Source organism: Eucyclogobius newberryi, unplaced genomic scaffold (genome assembly GCF_026437365.1).
Source record: "Eucyclogobius newberryi isolate DKJ021-1_F unplaced genomic scaffold, fEucNew1.0.hap1 SCAF_11, whole genome shotgun sequence".
Classification (NCBI taxonomy): domain Eukaryota; kingdom Metazoa; phylum Chordata; class Actinopteri; order Gobiiformes; family Gobiidae; genus Eucyclogobius; species Eucyclogobius newberryi.
In genome coordinates, this window is record NW_027315735.1 from 17850138 (window position 1) to 17869008 (window position 18871).

Genomic DNA, 18871 nt, shown 5'->3' on the forward strand with positions numbered 1-18871 from the left:
ATTAGTACAAATAAAAAGCTGTTTTCACACGAATATAATGCAACTCAATGTGAAAGTATTCTAAGTATTCAGAATACAGTATTCTGATAAGACCAAGTTACATATTACATTGCAAATCTATTTTAATGCAGGTAGTCAGTATTCTGTAACAAAGTATTCGTCCCAACACTGAGCACTAGAATGACGTGTGCACTAGAGTGACGCGTGTGCACTAGAATGACGTGTGCACTAGAATGACGTGTGCACTAGAGTGACGCGTGTGCACTAGAATGACGTGTGCACTAGAATGACGTGTGCACTAGAGTGACGCGTGTGCACTAGAGTGACGCGTGTGCACTAGAATGACGTGTGCACTAGAATGACGTGTGCACTAGAGTGACGCGTGTGCACTAGAGTGACGCGTGTGCACTAGAATGACGTGTGCACTAGAATGACGTGTGCACTAGAGTGACGCGTGTGCACTAGAGTGACGTGTGCACTAGAGTGACGCGTGTGCACTAGAATGACGTGTGCACTAGAATGACGTGTGCACTAGAGTGACGCGTGTGCACTAGAATGACGTGTGCACTAGAGTGACGCGTGTGCACTAGAATGACGTGTGCACTAGAATGACGTGTGCACTAGAATGACGTGTGCACTAGAGTGACGCGTGTGCACTAGAATGAAGTGTGCACTAGAGTGACGCGTGTGCACTAGAATGAAGTGTGCACTAGAGTGACGCGTGTGCACTAGAATGACGTGTGCACTAGAATGACGTGTGCACTAGAGTGACGCGTGTGCACTAGAATGACGTGTGCACTAGAGTGACGTGTGTGCACTAGAGTGACGTGTGTGCACTAGAGTGATGCGTGTGCACTAGAGTGACGTGTGTGCACTAGAGTGACACGTGTGCACTAGAATGACGTGTGCACTAGAGTGACGTGTGTGCACTAGAGTGACATGTGTGCACTAGAATGACGTGTGCACTACAGTGGCGCTTGCACTCGAGTGACGTGTGCACTAGAGTCACACATGTATCGTACTGTGAGGGTTGTTTTGAGCTATTCCCTATTGTACTAAATAATGATTAATGTCCCGACAATGCAACCTTTTTCCAAATATTCAGGATAAAAAACACTGGCCTGGTTTTTACCCAATGTTCCTGGATTTCTGCAGCTATGCCACAGACAAAAGAAAAGTGCGGGTTGGAAAGTGCCAATCTAGTGCTAACAATATCTGCAGTGTATTCCTATCTTGACTGATCACTCAGAGAAGGTCAACAATGTATTTAGAACAAAACTCCTTTTTCTCCATTTGCATTTTCAAATTTTCTTTCAGATATGTCATGCTCTGAAGCAGGCTAAGCGAATTCAGATAGATTGAAGCATAATTCCCCAGTTCTCCACTAAATGTCCTCCAAATTTGTCACCGCTGGACATGAATCAAAGTGGCACTTGGGTCGTTAGGCAGACTGATGAGCGGCATGGCTGGCACTATCACTGCTACCACACACCCAAAACCGCCCAAATCGTATTTTCCACTCGTATTTTCCACTCGCCGCACCTGTTGTGTGTCTTTTACCTCTACTTCTCACACACCGTCTGTATCTGTGCGTTTCCATCCCACCAAAGAACACCGCTCGGATCTGTAAACCATTATGCACACACAGGGGCTAATATAGACGCCCAGTGGAGAATACATGTGTGCGTAACGTTGTCCAGAGTGTGAAGAAGAACATGTAAAAAGTGTGTAAAAGAAGGAACAAGGCCCATGTACAATGTTGTGAAAACGTGTGCAGCGATTAGCACTGGCAATAGATATACAGTCCTCGAGAGGTTGTGATGGCGTGTTTGTCATTTCCTCCATGTCGAGATTAGGGCCAAAAGAAGAGCAGCATTATCTGAAAGCTGGAAATTGGATCTCGGCAGGGGACCTCCTCTCCTCTGTCTGGTCCTTTCATCTCGTCCTCAACTCCCTCGTCTCCTCTGTCCTTTTCACCTCATCCTCCACTCAACCCCGCTATAATCTCCCCTTTTACCACACAATACCTCCTTGAGACTACACTGTGGCCATCTTTGATATGGTCACCTGTCCATCCCTTTAAACTGTGAATCTAGGACACAAGTTCCATGGAGCACCATTTCTCACTTGACAACGCTTAGTCCCATCACACATTCACACTCATTAATCTAATCCATCTTGTCTAGATTGTCTAATTGCAATCAATAAGTGATGTATGGACAACCAAGTAATATCTGACAGGTGCTCTTTAAAGTTTTAAAATTAAATCAAAGTTAATTTATTGACTGGATGTAATGGTCCGTTCACAAATATGTTTTGAAAAATAGGCTATAGCTCTCATTATACTGTGCATTCTATGTAAGAGACACAGAGAGCACAATGTGAAATATATCTTTTAGCTTGAATTGAGTCTGGCAGCAAAGGGCACAACCAATTTAATTCTTGAATTAAACACAAACATATGCTGTTGTTTTTCAGTCAATGTTATATTTATTGTATTGTATAAAAGCTATGGTAAGTCTGGTAAGTATGTTCATGGTACGGCAATATTCACAGTGTATTCACTGTGTAGTTGTTTGGCTCCTCTCCTGTTTGGTCCCTCTTTTATAACAACAAGCCTTATATCTTAATTGTGATTATGCCGGTTAAAATACAGTATGAGAGTAAAAAACATTATGACATTTTAGAAATAAACTTCTGTGTATATATAGTGTATAGTCCTGTATATAAAGTGTTTTGTGTCATATTAACTAACTAACTGTTAACTTTACTTTATCATTCAGACAGTTTGATATCAAAAAGCAGGTCACAAATTTGAGGAAATAAAACAAAATTTAGGATTTTTCCATTGTTTGGTCCTGGTGTCAATAATCACAATTCACTGTTAAATTTAGTTTTTGTTTTTCCCCTGCAATAATTGTAACACTAAGAAATTGAGAACAAAAACAAAAAAAACACAACCAGATAGCTAAGTTTAAAAAAGAGCCACCAATCCATCAGTGTGTGTACATAGGCCAATCGTATATTGGGTATTTCCAGGAAATGGTTGCCAGACTAAGTTTATTATCGCTTTTCCTCAATCAAATCAGTGAGAGTGAACCGTGCCGAACAGGACACCGTTTCCTGTCAGCTCACACATAAACACGTTCTGTTATCTGGAACCCGACATCTACCGAATGCGACTGTTATACTAAAGAGAGGAAATCCCTTTGCACCCCACACCTCCGAGCACCGAGTCTGAACCAGTTTATGTGTCAGTGTGCGGGGGGGTGCGCGTATGTTTGTTTGTCCAGCCCGCCGATACCATCTGTCCTCTCGCCATAACACAAGAGGAGGAAATAAACGGTCACTCACATTGACAGCTACACCGCGGCTACTGGATACAACAGTCTGATATATATCATACGTGACAATAGTTAAGGGTAGTTACATGTTTTACCAAAGAGAGAATGTTTTTTTTTTAATGTATTTTACACTTAAATGGCTCAACAAAATCCATTCATGTCAGGGAATTGGAACATTTGAATCAATATATTTGACCTGGTTCATTGATTGGTTGAAATTGGTGTGGTAAAATGAAGCCTTCACAGTTTACGCAGATTATTGGACAAAATATTTTCCATTAGACTTTGTAGAGCAAATTTAATTGGTAATCTTAGCTCTTTATAGTTGAGAATCAAAGACGCTCAAATATTAGATTAGCTAAATAAAAATATATCAAAAAACAATCAAAATCATTTAAAAATCCCTGTAAACTTGTTGAAATAAGCATAATAACTAACTTCTTTTTTCCCCTTTAATGGTCTACTACTTCCTAATACAAAATGCAAATGAGCTACAGCTAGTGCATGATATTCTGTCAGATTCAAAATACTCTAAAAGGAAGGTTTTTGAATTAAAAATGAAAAATTAAATAATTTTTTTTTTTTTTTTTAAAGAAAACACAACATCACAAAAAACATACAGAAAGACATACAATAAAAACTTGGGGGCAGGAATATTCTCTTAAGAATAATTAATTATACTGTGCACTGTGCTCATGGAATCATGAATCGAGAATGAATGTTGACTTGAAGATTAGAAGTGGGGGAGTACATTAATAAGATTCATATATAAGATCTGCATTATCTCGAAGACAATGCATCAAAACTGTGCCTGCAAAATATCTTGGTTGAGGTTCAAGCCGCCGCAATATTAACCCCAAAAGGGGGGCTCATATTTTTATTAGCTTAAATCACAGTCGACGTAATCAATAATCCAACCCTGCGCATCTCTAAAACAGCAAACCACGACACCATCCATCCTTTGACATATCTCCCACCTCTACTTGAAATACAAACTCTATGTCACCCCTTCATACATAACAAAAGAACAAATGTGTTTGGATAGAATGTATAATATGAATTACTATGTGCTTTGAATCAACAGAGTGATTAAATGAGAGGTGATAGAAGTCAGCATTTCAGCATTTTGAGTGTTTATATACTGTACAATTGTTTTAGGGACGATGGTACTAAGTTGACTTTATTTGGGTGCTCCTAGTTCACCCAGAGCAACTGTTGTCGGTCTTCCGTTTCCTAACATTTTCTCTTTCATAAAAAGTAATACACCGCTGCATATAAAGGCTAAATACAACCAACTATTGTCTGACCTGAGATCAACAATGTAATTACGACTGATTCCTGTTTAAATGGCTTTGTGGCTGCTCCTGTCTCTATTTGCAAACATTACATCTGTGAGAATATGTAGTTTTCCCTTCAGCGTGAATTTCTGCTAAAACTAAATGTTCCAAGTTCGTGAAATTATATATTATCCTGCCAACTGTAACACACTCCTCCACAGCAAAAAGCCAGGGAGGTCAAAATTCAGTTAGCGGAGGTGGCTAGTGTCTGTTTGACCTGCTGGAAAAACTGCAGCAAAACTGTAGTGGGGGATGCACACAGCGCTTCCATATATCAGGCTGTGCAAATGTTAATTGGAGCTAAATGGCAAGTTGGAATAGGTTAAGTGAATGCTGGATTTGTGTACATTATGTGGGCGGTTCAATAAGGCGCCCTTCTGAACCCATAACTCCCCAAATATCATCTGTGTCAAGCGGCTAACAGCGGGATTGTTTACCTGGAGACAGATGGAGCCATCTGGGCCAAACCACATGTAATCTCATTCAGTAAAGGCTTGGCTGTTTACCAAGATGGGAAAAATACATGGCATTTGTCCAGTGAAAATGTTGTTGAAATAATATTACTCAATGAAAAAAAATATTTCCCAATAAAGCTATATTCACCACCAGTAAAGCTAAAAAAAGCTAAAAAATATTTATCTAAAAGTTAAGATACATGGCTTAAAATGAAATGACCAAAATACTACAACTATTGATATATATTTTTTTTTTGTCACGATAGAACTACCACTGCTTTAGAACTTGGATATGGTTACTAATAATCAGAGATATATCTAGAAACGGATACTATCTCGTTAACATTTTAGATTCAAGTTATGAGTGTGTAATATGAGTGAAGTAATTTATAATACGAGTGCAATAAAGTGAAAAATATAAAACAGAAAATGCAATGTAATGTTCCAAACAAGGGTATAAAGCGATATATCTGCAATTGTGTTGTTAATTTTAATGTTCAATCAAATTTTGTGGGATACTTGAACCTCTATCACAGTCACATTTTTATCATGGATTATCATGATAAATTGGTATAATCATTGGTCATTGGTATAATCCAAAAACTGTCCCTAACACAGATGATCTAGTTAATTTCATGACATAAAAAACAACTTCACACAATCATATACATATCCCCTGTATAAGTGCTGCACAAAACCTAAATGCTAATCACTATCGGGGGAACCAGTCCGAAGTGCGGCATCGTTACGGTGAGTGGAAAATTAATTTCCCTGCACTAAAGATATACAGTGGTGTTTTTGTGAGCGCATGGCCTTCTGTGGATCCTCTGGGGCTGATTAAACACTTAGAGTCACTTACAGAGAGAGGTGGGGGGTGTGGAGGTCCCCGAACGACACAGGCTGAGGGCCACAATGACAAACTACTACAACCCAGTACAAGTCCCACTGCGCCTTGTGACACCAGCCAGCGACGGGCGCAGTAACTCAGCTAGACTTTAAACACAAACAGTCCGAACGTCTTGAGGGTCAGCCCACCAGCTAAAAGCAAGCGTGACCCCAGTAGCCATGACGACGCAAGGTATACGTTTGATTTATGGACCCTGTCATCAGAATGTTCAAAATTCCAGAAATGAGGCGACTGGAGGTAAAATGAAGTAAACCCAAACACACTTTCAAGGATTAACTGACTATCTATCTAACAAGTAATGATTTTAAGTCTTTATACAAAAACATTTAAAAGCGACAATTCTGAAATTTCCAGGGTAGAAATGTCGGTTAATTGGAGAAAATATGATACTATATATAAAAAACATTTTCTTGCCTCAACTATTGTATTTGAGCTTCACAGAAACTATAACGTGGTAAAGAATACCACATATTTGTAGACAAAATTAAGTCTTTCATGCAGCAAATAATGTAAAATAGAGTTGTAAATGTATTTAAACCAGTATCTGACATCACTCACATGTATTTGTTAAAAACACCCTGATTTTTTCATATTTTGCAGTAAATTGATGATAATCCCAGTTTCTCCTTTGAAATCACATTAAGTTCCACTTCACTTTTGCCTCTATTCGTGTAATTTAGAGTGTTTTTAAAGGGTTTATATGTTGGGAGTAAAATCAAACGAAGAGCAGAAGCCAAAGGGAGCCCCTCGGTGGAGAAGTGAAGTCAAGGCACAGAGAGATCAGGGACGTAAAGACAATAGCGGTGTAGAGGAGAGATAAAGAAGACTATGTGGAGGATAATGAGGACGTGAGGATGAAAAGGAACTCGGAGGTAATAGTGTGTGTTTATAGAAAATGAATGGACGACCTCCGCGCGTCCCGTATAGCAGAGACACACTTGAGTGTATGATTAAGTGTAAGGTTATATATGATCCATTTACATCATAACCAGCTGCATTGTCCCGGGACATCAGTAGAGGTCACTCCTTGGCTTCGCTTCACTAAACTTGGGTGTCCCGTTTTAAATAGATTTACAGTACAAAATGTCTATGAAAAACAAAACAAAATTGTACATTCAAATAATAAGAAATCGAACTAGGAACAGAATACCCTTTCTTATATCAGCGTAAAACCTACAGCACCACAAACGGCAAAATATCCATATTGACAAAAATGAATGTCTCGATATTTTTTGGATCCAACAGAGATGCGTTAAAAACGTTTATTTTAACATATTAGTTGAGGTTTAATCACTGTACCAAACCTGAAATGTCTGTAAAAATGAATCACAACAGTGCAGAAATATCAGTTTGTACACTTGAAAGTTTACAACATAGCTTTTTTACTTTTTTTAACTTCAATCAGCTCTTTCAGTAGAATTTTTAGTGCAACAACATACTCAATATTCAGCTTTTCTCTATCTACAAAACAACATTCATGATATTAGTTGGTCAGTATGGTAAGTGCTCCATGACATATTTAAAACTTTAAACAGAGCCAATCGTGCAGCCCTAGCCAGTACAATGTGGTGAATGTCTACACAGCATATGGCAACAGCAGTTTGACACACAAGGGAGACAAAAACAATAGTACTCAATGATTTAGCTAAATCTCCACCGACAGCATAATTGAATTAACAAGATTTGAACATCAGTGCACCAAGAGGAGCCTTAATAATGTATGGTTTTAATAAAGTCATCACATATTAATTCATCACCTTTTCTCATCTCTGGAGGCCATTTTCATCTTTCTGCAACACACGTGAATCAAGCCTTCTTGAAGCTTTAACTATCCCCCATGGAACTGTAAACATGTCCACTTGAGAGCCTGCTAGTGAAGGCAAAGCATTTCTTCATCCCACCAAAATCACTTTGCATGAATGCATCAAATGTCCATGTCTATTTTTGTTTAATTTGTATTTCCAGGTGGCCCGAATTGTAGTACTAATAGTAATTAAAAACATACCTTAGTATATTAAAAAGTTAAAAAAGTATGGGGCTGAAATGATGCGAGGACATGTATATGTACTGTATGTATGTATGTGTATGTGTATATGTATGTGCTGTATGTATGTGTATGTGTATATGTACTGTATGTATGTGTATGTGTATATGTACTGTATGTATATGTACTGTATGTATGTGTATGTGTATGTGTGTATGTATGTATGTGTATGTGTATGTGTATGTGTATGTGTATGTGTATGTGCATATGTATGTGTATGTGTATGTGTATGTGTATGTGTATGTGCATATGTATGTGTATGTGTATATATTTGTCCCTGCGCCCCCCCGGCCGGCGCCGTACCGCGTTTACACAAAGGAGGAACTCATGAAACTGCGGAGAACAGTCGTCTTACCCGGAGATCGTCACGTTATCCCGGCGGACATCCTAAGATTTTTATAAGAGATCTTCTACTGAGAGTGTTTTTCAAACTTCCTATAAGTTATTTGTTCTTTTCTTCTGTATCTATCTCTGTATCTACCTGCGTTGCATCAATGGAATTTCCCCATGTGGGACAATAAAGGATTATCTTATCTTATATGTGTATGTGTGTACTGTGTGTATGTGTATGTGTGTGTATGTGTATGTGTATGTGTGTGTATGTGTATGTGTATGTGTATGTGTATGTGTGTGTATGTGTATGTGTATGTGTAAGTATGTGTATGTGTATGTGTATGTATGTATGTGTATGTGTATGTGTATGTGTATGTGTATGTGTACTGTATGTATGTGCATGTGTATGTGTATATGTACTGTATGTATGTGTATGTGTATGTGTATGTGTATGTGTATGTATATGTGTATGTGTATGTGTATATGTACTGTATGTATGTGTATATATATGTGTATGTGTATGTATGTGTATATGTACTGTATGTATGTGTATGTATATGTATATGTGTATGTGTGTGTATGTGTATGTGTATATGTACTGTATGTATGTGTATGTATATGTGTATGTGTATATGTACTATATGTATGTATATGTGTATGTGTATGTGTATGTGTATGTGTATGTGTGTGTATGTGTATCTGTATATTCAAACAGAGCCACTGTGCTTCCTTACACACAACATTTTAGTTCAGGCACCATTTCTTTGCCCTTTTAACTTTTAACAGTTGGACACAAATGCTCCATTGGCACTTCTCAATATACAACATTGATTTAGTTTTGAAATTTGGCTATCCTTCCCTCTTACTGAACTTTTTATAGTGTTTGATATAATTAGACTTCCCTTTGGTCCCGGTTCAATTTTGAAGTTATTGGTGAAAACCCCCTTCCACGCCAGCTCTCTTGGCCACTCTGACTACAACAACCCAAGTTTAGAGAAAAGTGGAAAAATATCGCCGGGCGTATAAATTCTCCTATATTAAGTTTTGTAAACGTTCATTACACTTAGGCCATAATTTTACAAGCTTGCCAAACTATGAGCCAGTAATAGCAATCAAAGCAGGATCGTGGTCGGAGCCATCTTGTAAATTCACAAAACGGACAGATTTTGACAACTTGTATGTGCGGACACGCGGGGATAAATGGCCGCCCCTGCAGTGTGTGAGTTTAGGACATAGTTGCTGAAACAAACTCGATCAGAAGACACATTACTCTTTGACTTCAGCCAACACTTACCGCCTCGCTGCTGCTATCCACGATCTATATACAAATGTGGACTGAAGCTCGGGGAGTAATGCAGACCCAGAGTAGAATCAGTATCTATCATGAAGGTCATTAAGCCTCCAAACCATCAAAGAGTCTTGAAAAATAAACTTTGCATTTCCAATCCATTGTCTAACACACACTATATGTATTACGCATGTCTTTTAGTGACCCGGCTGGCTCTAACAGGCTCTAACATCCAACATTGCTGCAGCATGTCAGTCATTTAAGGTAAAATAAGGTAAGGTTTGTTGTCTCTTGATTGATTTACGGTTGGTGGTTTAGCCTATGATTTTGTGGAAATACGACACATTTAGAAGCTTTCAACCTCGCACAGTTAAGGTTAAAGTTTACTTCCATGTGTCTGGTTGGAGTGCCAAGAACTGGGAATTGAATCCGCAACCTTTCAGGACACGTAACAGAGCAAGTTAGACGAATAATGATCAACAACAGCTTCTTTCTGTAGAAGCTGGAGAGCAAATGAACAAAGCAGTAAAACAAAAGGAGAACGGGGCGCAGAGAGTGGGTCAGAACTTCGCATCAGGCAGAAAAAAGTCTTTGTGCCTTTAACTGTTCCCATTTAAGCCCTCGGGCTTCACTAAACTCATCGCACAGTCAGAACAAGACAAAGCCACCAGTTCCACCAGTGTCAATGATTTCTGCACGTCCTTGCTTTCTAGTCTTTAAAAATATTATTTCTGCTGCAGTAGTTGATCTCGCTTGGGCTGATTGAAGGGTGAGACTCTAAAGCTTGCTTGCTGTCACTCAACCGCCCAAAGTCATTTTTTCCATCTAAAAAAACCCTCAAAAACCATGAAATCTCCGCCTTCTTGATCCAATCTTTCCTTTAAGACCCTGAAAATATCCTACACGTCGTAGCTTTCCAGAAATCTGGTTTGCGTTTGGGGCAACACACACTGACAGCAGCGTGACTATGAGGCAGCTGACGCGTATAAATAAATAAGATGAAATTATGCAACAAATCCACAATCTCTCAACAGCTTTATGATTATTTAATGTAGCTATGTTTCCTGCCTTTTTATGATTTCAGTGATGTGTTTTCTCTATCGTGTTCCATATTTATGGTATTATGCGCTTTAAAAAAAAAAAACAAGGCCTTGTGCAATTTGTTTTTTCTCAAACTATTTATTTTCAGATGGAAATGGCAGGTAATTTGGATGATGAGCTTTTAAGAATGGAACTGATTGAAGGAATGCAAGTGTTTTTCCATGTCAGAGTCGAACATTCAACAGATAAATTAACTCTTATGTAAAGTGTTGGCAATAGTCCGAGGTTGGACCTTGAACAGATCACCTGAAGTCATCTCTGTCCAATCCAGTGGATAAAAGGTTTTCTGAGAGATGATATAAAGACTCCACAGCGGGACATCCCACCGTAGATTACCCCACGCTGCCCCAGTCTGACACCTTTATGTGCCACATATGGTTAGACAGGAATACCAAAGCAGGGGCCTGCAGGTTTTGCACTGAACTACCTTCTATTGTATCTTTAAAATGATTATACAGCACCGTTTTATGGTGCTCAAGCTGCCACACACATCCATACACTGTTTACGTTATATCCTGCCATGATTCTTCTTTTCAATATCTCTTCTGAGTCAGTGGGGTGTTTAAACTCACCCAGTGGATAAGATACACAAACAACACTTGGATTGTGATTTATCGGAACAAAATGTGACCAAACTTATACCGGTACGTTTGATGAGTGCATTGAGATTTTAATCTCAGCTCTCTATAATTATTTAAAAATGAGAAGTTGGAATGAAACACTACTTATATGTAGATGTGGGCAATATATCTGTTTTTGCAAAATATTGACTGTATTGTCTATAATTAAAAGAGTCAAAAATTTGCTCAAAAATGACAGAAACATCTCGTCATCCCAAAAGTCTAATGTAACGTTTTGGCAGTTTTGGGCTATACATAAACCTCAACCAGGACAATTACATAGCAATACATAGCAATTATTACATATTACATACATTATTACATAGCAATTATATAGCACATTCCTGATACATGACAATTTCAAATATATTAATTATTGGCAATATCACCCACCCCTTTTTATACGTTTTGGATATTGTAATAGATTCCTTTTAAGTAGCATGACTGCACATTACAGAGTGATACTCTGACAGCTAATATAGAAGTATCTCTGCAGCTCTCAAATTTAGATTAACTTTTTCTATATACAGACACAACATTTCCTTTGGACCACGTGCACTTCCTCTCAATGTCTCTCAGTGACACCTATGCTTCCAGCTACAGAAACTCTAATCTGGTCTTGATAGTCAGACCAACACAGAGCTTGCACTGATCCATGTACATTGAAGTCAAAGCCCAGTAGTTTGGCATGTCTTCATCTGGAAGTCATACTGGAAGTCCATGTACTGTATGAATATATGTGTGAAAATGGTGCTTGGTGACGGAGCGAGTGAGTCTTAATGTCTCTGTATGACAGGACCAGGCTGCAACTCAAGGGGCTAACAACTAAGGCAGGGAGATGACATGCTCAGCGCTTTCTTCAGCTAACATTAGTCTTCTCTGGTACGTCCATCGATCTTCCAATCTTTTCATGTTGCCCTCTCCACTTCCACTTCCAAACGTCCTTGTCTCACTTTCTCTTCCTTTCTTGCCACGTCTCTTCATCACCGGCTTCATTCTTTGATCCGAGTTGTTCAAGCGAGCAGTAGAAAAGTTGGTTGTGTGAGATTGTGGTTCCCCCCTAGTTTGCTGCCGCTGCGGTCTCCAAAATCGCAGCCAGGCAATAGGTCCAAGATGTCCGCTCTCGATCAAGAACATCTCTCAATGCGCTGCTGAAAATTCTTTGGACAGATGCAGCTGATCTCACCCAGACCACCATGTGTGTGAGTTTATCTATTCACGCAGATACAGAGGACATGTGGCTGTTTACAGATCCCCCAGGAAGGCAGCGACCAAGGGGGAATACAGCAGTAGTCCTGTTTGTGGTCCAATGTTGATAAAGGTTTCATGTGGTGGTTTAGGAGTTCTGTTGATTCAAGTGTGAACGTATGACAATCCTCAGATTGAACAACTATAGTCTGAGTGATGTCCTTTAGGTTCTCTGTGGGGAACTAAACTACACATTGTACTATGTGCAGGTGAGAAGTTCATATACTCTGATTTTTGTGAAAGATAGGTAGGATTGAAATGTTGCATTGTGTTAGCGTTCCAAAAACAAAATATCCTGCGTGTACCCTCACTAAGGTCCATAGTCACCTGAACAATCTCTACGCACCTGATGCCAAAGATGAATATCATTTAAATACATATTTCAAAGACGAGCATGTGAGGCAATTGTGTTAAAAATGATGTACAGTAAGGACCAAAAAAGATCCCATAATGTTTTGATTGTCTCTCTCAGTGTTTTCTGTACTAGGCCTAAACAGTTAGATGAAATGACTAGCCCAGCAAAACTAAAGCTCCTCCTCATATGTTCTGTGTTGGATGAGTGGTAACATATGTTCCATACATAAAGTGTTTGGTACAAAGATTGTTTTTATTGGCTGCAGAGGAAACATGGTAATTCAGAGCACTAGGTGTTCCATATTTTCCACATACAAACCAAGATACAAGTCAAGTTCTGCGTTACAAGTTCATGTTACAAGTCGGCCATTTGACCTCCTGGGCAGCAGCTGTTGGTTTTTCAAATACATATGAAATTCTGCATTAAGGAGAAGGGCAGTACACATCCAAACCAATGTGGATTCATTTTAAAATGAGACACTTTGCTGTGATCGAACCCAGTCTCAGAAGATCCATATAATATAATAGTAATATGCTGTGGCTATGTCCAGGCTTGGGACTGGCATTATAGTTTGGTTTAATTAAAAAAATGTGGAATACAAACCAAAGACCTCCCATTGTAACCATCAAATTTAGCAAAATACATTGAATTATCTTACATTAATATCACTGTTAAATGTAATAAACAAATATAATGCATGTAAAGCGTTCACTTTTTTCATCACAATGTATTTTCTCATCATTGATCATCACTGATAGAAGGCGGATAGCGCTCTTGCCTCCCAAGAAGGAGATCATGGGTTCGATTCCCGGACCAGACCAACATCACATGATCTCTCTGGGTGGAGTCTGCATGTCCTCCTCGTGTTACCGTGGGTTCTCTCCGGGTTCTCCGGCTTCCTCCCACCGTCCAAAGACATGTATGTGTTAGGTAAAATTGGTGACTCTAATTTGGCCCTAGTGAATAAATGTGAGAGTGAACTGTCTGTAATGTCTATGTCTCTGTGTTGGCCCTGCAACAAGTTGGCCACTGTCCAGGGTGTACCCCGCCTAAGGCCCGAAGTCACTGGGATAGGCTCCAGTCACCCGCGACCCCGAAAGAGACCAAGCGGTAGAAAATGGATGGATGGATGATCATCACTGTATCAGTCTAATCAGTTGAAGTATATGCACAAACACATCCACATGAAAGAGACTTTATTTGAACATATTCTGTTGTAATGACCACATCACTTTGTTATATCCAGTCTGAATATGGTATGATGGTGACAGTGTGTCAAACAAAGATCTAAGCACTGGGATTGGGCGGCTAAAGCACTCATTTCCAGATGTGGTCGCATTGTTGTCAAAAGGGGGATTTTGATTCTTATCATTCCATAAAACTGAATTTAGAGAACGTGTAAAATGGGAGAGGCCTTCAACTTGCATTAAAAGCATCCATATGGTACTGTTTCCAGATCTGCTGTTGCTGTTTTTGGTCCAATACCATCTTCATTTACCGGGCTTCTGCTCAGTGTCTTCATTACAACGCAATGTAATTTTGATTGGATGACACATAAAACACATTTGCGCACGCACAAACATTTACTCTGTTGATAAAACTGCACAGTATCTTATGGTAAGTCTTTCCAGTCGGCAAAATAGTTCCCCTTAATGTCTTTTTCATGTCTGAATGCTAAACACACAAGCATGACATGTTGCCGACGCCACGCTGAGACAACACATTCCACATTTAATAACTTTCATCTTTAAATGGGAAAGGTGTTGTGCTGCTGATATGCACATGTTATCATAGCCAGACCATTGCAAACTCACAAACGCACTCAAGAATATGGGTTCAATATTTCAAGGTGTAATATTAGTACAAAAGCAGATCAAGGTTTGCCCTGCAGCTTTCTGTCGCAAAACGTTACATTATGTTGGTATCTGTGCTGTAAAAAGGATGTTTAAGCCCCACTAAAGCATGAAATCTGGACTTTTTCTTGTAAGATTCTGGAAGCTGTCAAAAGTATGAAGAGATATTATCATGATGTGTTTGTCACAACCTGACAAAGCGGGGAAATCTAAATTTGATTCTTATTCCTTTGTAAATGTTGGCCCTGTGACTGAACTGAATCAAAACAATTTGCATCCGTAACCCTAAACCTCGCCAGACCTCCATTCTAACACTTCTTGCATGTGTAGAAGAACAAACAGAGCGTGAGCAGCAGCTGATGATGGTGACGAGTGATAGTTGGATGCCATCTTAGCTTCCCGGAGCTCTGGGCCTTGTCTCTGTTTTGTGTCCAGCACCCCGCCGCTGCTATGGAAACATATTTGAGGAAGAAATCTATGACACACATATGGCTATCTCATCATTTAAAGCCGCAGACCCATAGACTCAAGTGTCTATCAGTCAGCAGGTGTCCCCTTCACGCTATCGGACCAAGCCTTACCGGTCCCCCAGTGTCCGCGTTCTGAGATACATCCATCTTCCTCAGCTGTCACTCAAGCTGTCAAAGGGCTTTAAAAGCATTTAGAGCAGCCACACTCTTTAAGCATATGCATAGTCTAAGAGTATGCAGTATCATCAGTCATTATTTCTCTTTTTGCTTTCTCGCCACTGCTACGCAATCTGAACTATAGTCCTTGTGTTTTTTGTCAGGTTCACTCAAATAGTAGAGATGCGTGGACATTTTCAAAAAGTCAATATGTAAATAAAATGAAATTACTTGAATTTCAGTGCAAGTCAAATCACTCAAATCTAATATTATTGCGTCTGTGATTGATGGAGAGTGCGTTCTATTACATTTCATTCAGTAAGACGCTGTGGGAAAGTGTTTTATTTTATTGAATGGGCTTAATCTTTCCACCAGTGCAATAGCTTCACGATCTGACAATACTTAAACACACAAAGCCAGTATAAAACAACATACATACGCTGAAGGCCATAAAAGTAGATGGGGGCACACAGAACAATGCACATATGCTATAGCTCAGCGCTTGCGTAGAGTGACTGAAGTCGTGCCATAAACGGCTCACAACGCCAATAATGACTGCATGGTACACGAGCGTCAAATGGGAAGCAAAAAAGTAACCAGGCAGCCATTCTCCATCGCCATTCCTGCTTCCAAACGGGCTCGCTTTGCCTCATATTGCTAACCAGGTGTTGAAAAGGAACATAAAACATCTCTGTTCCTCCATGCCGCAACCTTTAAGTGGAGACGGTGTGTGTACTGGTGTTTATGACCCAAAGATCGCACATGTTTTGATCTTTCTGTGGGATTTGCCGCTTTCCCGACCACCTACATTACAACTTGCGGCTTACAGTGCATAAATTGGAGAACCCCTGCCAAGCCAAATAATGGTCGCCCCAGTTTTTTGCCACTATTGTGCCAGCCTTTTCCTGCGACACATGGGCCACAAAACTGCTGTTAGTCAAAATAGTGGAACATTTTTACACCCTAGATTTTCCAGGAATTGACTATTCTTTTAACAAATCACAAGAATGCCCAAATTCCAATAATCACATCCTGTTTTTTCAAATAGTAATAGAATAATGGTAGACCACTATTTTACCGGTGCAAAGAGAAGAACTCCTTAATAAATTCAACCATATTCCATTAATGGAGTAATTAAGTTGAAATGAATTAAAGTAAAAATGATAAAGGACGTCAGTATCAATCACCAATACTTATTTCCTGACCAAACATATTTCCAGCGTCAGGGTGCAAGTTGTTTGGGTGAGAAGAGAAGAAATTTATTAGAGAAACCTGCAATTAAGCGTGGATTACATTTCATCTCTTAGCAAAGAATTATACTGCACTTTCCAAATTGGATGCAACAACTCCTTGCGACCGTATTTCTGTCATTATGCTGACTTAGTTGAAACTTCTAATGCTTTTGACCTTGCCTCATGATCCGCAAAAGCGTTCTTGAACAGGCCCTGTCAGCCCGACCTAGTTAAGACGTCATTAATCACGCTTTTATATTCGCTTCTTACTTTAATATTTCCGTCCAAAAATAATGAATCTGTAGCCCAGGCACACAAATTTCACCTGCCTCCAAAGCAGCTGGTTGGAAGCCATCACAGCTCTCAAAGAAGTAGTATGGGCAGCCGCGCACACACTCACTCACAACACTCTAATTTACTAGTGTCATATCCACGCTGGACCGTCCAGTGTACAGCACTTCTGCAATGGTCCCCCGAGTGATCCATCAATGTGTGTGCGCCTCCATGAGTGCGTGTGTGTGCGTGTGTGTGTGTGTGACAGTGTTAAATTACTGCTATGGCACATTGAGCCCTGGCCATTACTCTAGCAGGTGACGCCCATTAAAAGAGGTGGTGACACTGACATAGAGAGTGGGGGAGAAAACTGGGAGGCAGAGAGAGATGGGGGAGTTGGATGGAGCTGGCAAAGGAGGCAAGGGGGAGAGAGTTTGAGAGGAAAACTGCAGCCGGTACAATTATTTGAACCTGGCGTCTTTAGACCAAAGACAACGTGTGTGACTTAAATGCTCACAGAGATTGGTTGTGCAATTGAATTAATGGATGTGTTTCAGCTCAGCAAGAAACAGAAAACATTCATACCCACTGACAATCTTTGTAAAATAATGTGCATGTGTGTTTTGTGGTTTAGGTTACGCTACCTGCTCTTTTGCAAGGAATTATCCAAGTGTGTTATTAAAATTCTAAATCGCCATGGAGACAAAGCAGGGGATGCCACCAGACCGAGTTACAGGTTAGATCTGTGGAGAGGGGACGCCGCTGATAACGAGAACTTTTTTCAAGGTATGTATCTGCAATAAAAAACACTGAATATATGCAAGAGAGATAAGTTTAATACCATACTATGGAACCTTCCAGGCTCAGCATTAATGCCACTGACACAAACAGTTACATACTGCACCTTACAGTATACCTTATTTTGATTGGTGTTGCAAGTAAAACAACGGTTGATCCTTTTATTTACCATACGTTTACATTTCTGAACTGTGGCATGAATAGCGCATATCTTATTATTGTAAACACACAACTACATCACAAGATATAAGGCGAGTGGTTGAGGCAGGATGTGAAAACACGAGAAAACCACCCACTGCTCTGGAGACAGAGTCAAGGATGGTAACATACACACATGCTCCAGCCAAGTCTGGGACCTGGCTGACCTCCAGAACATCTTATCAGCCCTGCCATCTGAAACGAAAACACTCCACGCGCACACACACACACACACACACACACACACACACCAAACACACACACACACACACACCAAACACACACACACACACACACACACACACACCAAACACACACACACACACACACACACACACAGAATACAGAGAATAAACAGTGGCATATGTTGGTACAGTTAGGGGGCAGAAGGGATGGGCTCACTCGGCCTGTTCAGCTCTGATGCGCGTGACCTTCGCCGCGGCACACACACACTCGTTAGTGTAAATTTCCCAAGGCTCATTACCATAAGAGCCCCCCTTAACAAGAAGACGACACGAGTGGCTGAGCACGGTGACTTCCTGATCGGCTAAGAAGGTCTCCGAGAGCAACAGTCAAGGACCCGGGACCAGTCAGCCTTCACACACAGTCACAAATGTCTGCAGAGAAGGAATGACTGTGACGGACTAGAAAAACTAGACAATTATTTTAGTAGCAAACTAGTCAGTGGTTAGTGGTTAGAGTGGTCAAACAACTATTTTGTACTACTGGGTGCAGAGGGAATTATACACAGTTTAAGATTTTAAAACAACATTTAAAAAAAAATATTCAAGCCGGCCTCTCACTTCAAGGTCTAAGCTACTGATCGTGATTAGAGAAATTCACAAAACAGCAGAGAAGA

The 18871-nt window shown here is 40.0% G+C and overlaps 1 protein-coding gene across 1 annotated transcript in view; it reads right to left on the bottom strand.

Moving 5' to 3' along the window:
• The window catches only part of slit3 (slit homolog 3 (Drosophila)), a 224306-nt gene that overhangs the window by 110730 nt on the left and 94705 nt on the right, over positions 1-18871 (bottom strand). The window lies entirely within an intron of this gene.